This window comes from Euprymna scolopes, chromosome 41, assembly GCF_053919585.1.
Source record: "Euprymna scolopes isolate OS-2025 chromosome 41, ASM5391958v1, whole genome shotgun sequence".
NCBI classification, from domain to species: Eukaryota; Metazoa; Mollusca; class Cephalopoda; order Sepiida; family Sepiolidae; genus Euprymna; species Euprymna scolopes.
In genome coordinates, this window is record NC_136522.1 from 68,820,045 (window position 1) to 68,827,718 (window position 7,674).

A 7,674-nucleotide genomic window follows, 5' to 3' on the forward strand; every position below is an offset into this window, starting at 1 on the left:
TTTCAGCTGATTACAATTTGGTCGTCTTCAAGTCCAACATAAACAAATTCTTGATGAACTGTCCCCTTAAGTAATCCAATTTATCAAATTTCCACTACTAATGATTAATACGATATTGTCCCACACTCATTAACCCTTATCCTTGAGTGGCCTCCGGGCCTTGATAAGTGGTAACTCCCATGTAAAAAAAAACAAAAAAACAAAACAAAAGCGAAAAAACAACGCTTACATCGAGGGGATTTTTTTTTTTTTTTTAATATGATATGCCATAAAAGATACATTCAAGAGATATTCTGATTATTGATATAATATGGAGTAACGTGGAGGAAAGAAAGATTATATCACTTTTGGTATTCCATAATTTCTTTCAGTTCACCCTAAGATATAACAAACCAGTTGCGTGACACAAAAGCTGGACAAGTTAATCGACCTCTATTGGCTGGTGACTAACCTGATATATCTGAAGACAGTTTAGGACACGCGAGTTATTGTGTGCCGTATCTCTTCCGTCTTCACGCCAGAAAAGAGGTCGTATACAATGACAAAAAAGAATTTTTTAAATTTTAAACCAAAAAAAAAAAAAAAAACAACAACAACAACAACAACAAAAAAACAATCACCTCTTTGTAAGATCAGACTTGGTTCGGCTTCTCTATTTTACGATACATAAACAGTTTTGGGTCATTTATTGACAAAACATAATCTGTTGTTCAGATTGCTGAAAAAGAAAGTGGTTGCATCATTCTATCGCTCCAGAAAGTATCTGTCTTCTGATGCAGTACTCTACTTATGTAGTAAGAAATAAGAAAAAGAACAGAAAATCAGACAACGAGGGGGGGGGTGTACAGGTAAAAGTCAAAAACTATACAAGACACAAAAAGCTGATCAATTCAATCAAGTTGCAACAATTTTGCAACAAAGTATGTTTGACTTGTGATGCCATGTGACAAGATGACAAGATGCAGTGAAAGAAATCGGTACTTGTACAGTTTAATCAAAACATTAAAAAATGAAAAAAAGGTTATATTGTACGTATTCATTATGGAACGAAGTTCTCTGAAAAAAAAAAAATTTTACTTAATTTCATGAAGTAGTTTTTTTTTTTCTTTTTACAGCAAAAAAACAATTTGTCATGATACCGAGCCAAAGGTTCGATTTTTAGGAAGAAAAGTTCGTAATAAAAATGGGGAGGGAGTGTCGGCGCTTTACATTGAGTTATCTCCCCATGGCATGTTCAAAAGATTCCAGAATGGCTGACTTTAATGCGCTCTCATAAAAACGCGTTTTTCTGCTGTAAAAAAAAAAGCAAAAAAAAACAAAACAAAAAAACTACTCCATCAAATTAATTTTTTTTTTTTTTAGATCTTCAATCCAAAACGGATACGTACAATAGAACCTTTTTTTTTTTTTTTTCGATATTTTCATTTTTGAATGTCTATATTAAACTGTACAAGTACCAAGAAATCAAAAAAAGAATGAGAATACGGCACAGTGTTAACTATTATTACATCAAGTGGCTTCATGCTTTGTCTGGAGCGATTTCCATAAAAAGAAAAGAAAAAAGAGAAAAGGAAACAAAAGAAAAGAAAAGAAAAAGAAAATAAATAAATAAAGAAAGAAAATAGAAAAGGAAAGAAAAAGTCTAAGAGAAAGGTGAAAAAGAAAAAAGAAAAAAAGGAATAGAAAAGAAAGAATCATCATTGCCTTTCAGGACACTTCACCACCAAATTCACAAGTATTCTCCAGTTCTCTCAATCTCGCAAGACAGTTTGCAGGTCTCAAACACTTTTCCAATCCTGTGTCCTGTATCAGGTTGTCAATGTAGGTCATTCTTCTTCTACCATGGTTTGGATGTCCATCTGTTGGCTTCCTCTTCACTGTCTCATACAGTGACCGGCTACTCTCATCCTTCTCTGCTCTAGTTTCTGTAATAATGGTGGTAGCTCACCATAAAGCTGTTGGTTTGCTGCGTGACTCCTCCATAATGTATTGAGGGCCATCCTAAGCATCCATGTGTAACAGCCATCCAGTCCCTTCTTCAGCACATTTGTAAGAGTCCATGCCTCAGCATCATAGAGAAGGACTGTTTCTACTGTGGCAACAAAGAGTCTTAATTTCAAATTTTCTGAGAGAATGGATGACCATATCTTCCTCAACTTGTGACATGCATTCCATGTCAGTGCTTTTCTCACTTCAAAATCTTTTTCAGTGCTCTCTGAGCATGCTCCAAGGTACTCGAAGTTTCTCTGCTGTACTTTCAGTGATACTGGTGGTAGGTCACCATAAAGCACTGTATAAACTATAATTTCGCTAAAGCTGAGTTAATCAACGTTTGCTTCTGCTGTGGCCTTAAAAGAGTGAAAAGAAATAAGACAACAAGGCGGTAGAGTTAACAAGAGAATTTATTTAGTAAAAGTACAGAAATAATGGGTTGCCAGAGATTCCTTCTAGATTGATCATGGCGACTCTGTCCATTACATCCATTATCACTATTCATAGTTTCCGGAAGAGTCCATGTAGTTACACAATAGGGTACATCATTATGACATTAAGACCATTCAGTTGTAGCAGGTGTCTATATGTTGTCTTCTGGGTTGGTCACAACGACTGTTTGTATCACTATTATTTCTTTTCATAATTTAAAAAGTTGTGACTTTAAAAGGTTGAAAAGAAACAAGACACCAAGAAGGTAAAGTTATCAAGAGTATGTATTTAGAGAAAGTATTGATATAATGGGTTGTCAGAGATTGTTTCTGGATTGGTCATGGCGACTGTCCATTATCACTCTTTGTATTGTCAGGAAGAGTCCATGTAGTGACACGATAGGGTAGCTCACCATAAAACATGGGAGATGACGATGGCTAAGTAGTTAACAACACAGACTGGCAACTTAGATTGGCCAAGTATGAATCCAGTTTGTTCCACAGAAACACTTCCACACATTTGAATTGGAATCCAATTATCTCCCTTTTTGTTGTGTGTTAAAGGACTGAAAAGAAATAAGACAACAAGGAGATAGATTTAATAAGAGATTATATTTATACAAAGTAATGAAGTAATGGGTTGTCAGAGATTGCTTCAGGATTCCCCCTCACTCTATCTCTCTCTGTCTATTCTCTCTCTTCATCTTCTTGCTCTCTTCTTCTTCCCTCTATATTTTCTGGGTTTTTTTTTCTCCCTTTTCTCTGTCCCTCTTTTCCTCTTCATATACATCCTTCCTCTCTCTCTCTCTCTCTCTCTCTCTCTCTCTCTCTTTCTCTCTCTATCTATCTATTCTCTCTCTTAATCTTCTTGCTCTCTTCTCCCCTCTATATTTTCTGAGGTTTTTCTTCTCCCTTTTCTCTGTCCCTCTTTTCCTCTTCATATACATCCTTCCCCCCTCTCTCTCTCTCTCTTTCTCTCTCTCTATCTATCTATCTATCTATCTATTCTTTCTCTTAATCTTCTTGCTCTCTTCTTCTCCCCTCTATATTTTCTGAGTTTTTTTTTTCTCCCTTTTCTCTGTCCCTCTTTTCCTCTTCATCTACATCCTTCCTCCCTCTCTCTCTCTCTCTCTCTCTCTCTCTCTCTCTCTCTCTCTCTCTATCTATCTATCTATCTATCTATTCTTGCTCTCTTCTTCTTCCCTCTATATTTTCTGGGGGTTTTCTTCTCCCTTTTCTCTGTCCCTCTTTTCCTCTTCATATACATCCTTCCTCTCTCTCTCTCTCTCTCTCTCTCTCTCTCTCTCTCTCTCTATCTATCTATCTATTCTCTCTCTTAATCTTCTTGCTCTATATTTTCTGGGGGGTTTTTCCCCCTTTTCTCTGTCCCTCTTTTCCTCTTCATTTACATCCTTCCTCTCTCTCTCTCTCTGATTTCCATTACTATTAAACTGACGCGGCCTTAAAGAGCTGAAAAAAAAATAAGACAACAAGAAAGTAGAGTTAACAAGAGAATGCATTTACAGAAAGTACAAAAATAATGGGTTGTCAGAGATTGCTTCTGGATTGGTCCGTAGAAACACTTCCACACATTTTAATTGGAATCTAATCATCTCCCTTTTTGTTGTGTGTTAAACGACTGAAAAGAAATAAGACCACAAGGAGGTAGAGTTATCAAGATTGTGTATTTACAGACAGTAATGAAGTAATGGGTTGCCAGAGAATGTTTCTTCTTGATTAAACACAGTGGCTCTCTCTGTTACCAACATTATAATTATCCATAGAGTCTGAAAAGAAATAAGACAACAAAGAGGTATAGTTAACAAGATTGTGTATAAATTTTCGTACTGTGTGTGTGTGTGTGTGTGTGTGACGCGGTTTATCTCAGCCTAAAGGCCACCCACCCAGGCAAGTAAGGTACCGAAATGAAGCTTATGACCCAGCGGATGTTTTAGTGATATTTATATCCATGTTTGGTGTATGGAAATGCAAAAAAGAAAAAATGCAAAAAAAAAATAACTTTTTACTAAACAACGTTTTATTTACTGGATATTTTTCCGGTACAAGGATTTAAGTTTGCCCAGCTGGGCAAACTTGGGTTCTTGTTTAGTAAAAGTACAGAAATAATGGGTTGCCAGAGAATGTTTCTTCTTGATTAGTCACAGTCGCTCTCTCTGTTACCAACATTATAATTATCCATAGTGTCTGAAAAGAAATAAGACCACAAAGAGGTAGAGTTAACAAGATTGTGTATTTAGTAAAAGTACAGGAATAATGGGTTGCCAGAGATTGCTTCTTCTGGTCACAACGACTCTCTCTATTAGAACCCTTATTACTATTCATAGTTTTGGGAAGAGTTCATGTAGTCATGCAATAGGGTAGATCATCATGGCAGTTAAGAGACACCATTCAGTTGTAGCAGGTTTCTATGTGTTATCTTATGTGTAATGCACGGTTACGGAATTTAGAAAAAGATGCCATGCTTAAAAGTGGAAAATGGATGCAGTTATTTTGTACTTAAAAGAAAAAAAAAAGAAATTAGACACCGAGGAGGTAGAGTTAACAAGAGTATATATTTAGTAAGAATACAGGCTGGAACGATAAAATTATCGCCCTAGAAAAGACAACATGATTCCATTTTCGCTTGATGAAAACTGGTTTCCCTTTTTTGTTGTAGGCAATCTACTAGTTGTTCAGTTGTGTACAAATTCCAACAGCAATAGGAACCTTGTATCATGCCTGAAACTGACACAATGGTCAACGAGTGGGATTGGAGATGCGCCACTGTACAACTCATGTTCTCTATTGATCCTAGTTATTACAACAGGACCATTGCCAGCACCCTCAAAATGCAAATCCGGATGGTTGCACAGCTCAACAAAGTTTCCAGCCATGGTTATGACGTTTGGTGTGGTTTCAAGTGAGGAAACAACATTACCATTGCCACCCTCAAAATGCATCGTTGTATTGTCACAAATAACCCAGGGTGATGAAAACAAAGTTTCCAGCCACGGTTATGATCTTTGGTGTGGTTTCAAGTGAGGGCCACATTATGCCACCTCACATCTTCGAAGTCGGTTTGAAAGTCAACACCAAAGTGTACTTGGATGTGCTGAAGAGTGTGGTGATCCCCTGGTTCAATCAGGTGGGCGCTGGCAGACCCTGGGTGTGACAGCAGGATTCAGCAATGGCCTATATTTCCAAAGAGATCCAGGCTTGGCTTCAGAAGGAGTGCTACGACTTTGTACCCTTCTCTCATTGACACCCTCCCTCCCCCGATCTTAACCCATTGGACTACTTCGTTTGATCATACGTTGAGAACATCACCAACATGACTTCCCACAACACAAAAGCTAGTCATATCACTGCCATCCGCTGAGTATTCACAAAGTTCCCACTGGCACTTGTGGAAAAGGCATGCTCCCAGTTCCGGACCCATATCAAGGCAGTGATTGAGGCTGAAGATGGCTACATTGAATAGATGTCAGCTCTACTACATAATCAAGTTGCCTGAATTGATTGATTGAGGCTGAAGGCGGCTACATTGAATAGATGTCAGCTCTACTACATAATCAAGTTACCTGAATTGATTGATTGAGGCTGAAAGCGGCTACATTGAATAGATGTCAGCTCTACTACATAATCAAGTTATCTGAATTGATTGATTGAGGCTGAAGGCGGCTACATTGAATAGATGTCAGCTCTACTACATAATCAAGTTATCTGAATTGATTGATTGAGGCTGAAGGCGGCTACATTGAATAGATGTCAGCTCTACTACATAATCAAGTTACCTGAATTGATTGATTGAGGCTGAAGGCGGCTACATTGAATAGATGTCAGCTCTACTACATAATCAAGTTACCTGAATTGATTGATTGAGGCTGAAGGCGGCTACATTGAATAGATGTCAGCTATACTACATAATCAAGTTACTTGAATTGATTTTTTTAACAAAAGTTTTAAAATAAATCTGTAGGGTTGTTTTCTCTAGGGCGACAACTTTAGAAAGTACCAAAGTAATGGGTTGTCAGAGACGGCTTCCAGATTGATCATAACGATTCTGCCTGTTATCGCCATTCATAGTATCATGGAGAATCCATGTGGTGACCTATTGTTAATAAACAAATATTTCTCTTTTTTGTTTATCCTTGTGTCAGACATAGGCAGACATACGCATGACGAATGTATGCCTAGTAGAAAATTCCGATCAGATGTGAGATGCCTTGAATAAGTTTCCAGATTATTTTTGTATGGGTACTTTTATATAAATACTACCCACATGAAACTCCCCTTCAAAGTAATCTCCTTTGGCTGCAATGCACTTGTACCGTTCTAACAACTTCTGGAAGACCCCATGGAAGTCCTCTTGTGTTAGCATATCAATGGCCCTCATCACAGCGACTTTCATCTCCTCAATTGTTTCATAACGACAGCCTCTAAGGTTTTCCTTGAGCTTAAGGAATAACCAATAATCACAGGGAGCAAGGCCTGAACTATAGGGTGGGTGAGAAACTGTCTTGATGCCCATTTTGGTCATTATGTCTTTCTTTCTGATCTTCTCTGAGCACACTTGGGACAAACTTTACACAAATCTTCCACATCTTTGCAAATAATTGTGACAGTTCCCACACTGACATCAAACTGTGCACTCATTGTCTCTATAGATACACAACAGTCCTTATCTATGAAATTCTTTATTTGGCCAATCAACTCTGGTGTTCTGACTTCCTTACACCTCCCACTCCTCATCTCCCTTACAGGCTCTCTGCCTTCCTTGAATCTCTTATGCCACTCAAAAACTCATGCTCGATTCATGCAAGATGGTCTAAAAACAGTCTGAAGCATTCCATACGTTTCTGTGTCATTTTTTTCAAGTTTAAAACAGAATTTTATTGCATATCGTTCTTCCCAAGTGTCCTCATATCCAGATTACATTTTTGAAATTCACCAGCTGTGACAATCAGACTTTAGTAGAGTGTATTCCAATTCCTGCTGTAGCTGTTCATTTGAACCTGGAATCATAAAAATTGGTCAGTCATCTCATAAGACGAATAACAACAACATACTGAATTTTCAAGAGTCTACGACAATTTTAAATGCCTGTCAAAAAAAAAGTCTGGAAACTTATTGAAGGCACCCTGTAGAATTTGAGTTGAAAATAAAAATGAACTAGAATCGCACGATGTTTATCATGAGAAATCAATAATTTTACTCGTCGCAGACAAAAGCGATATTTTCGATCTTTGAA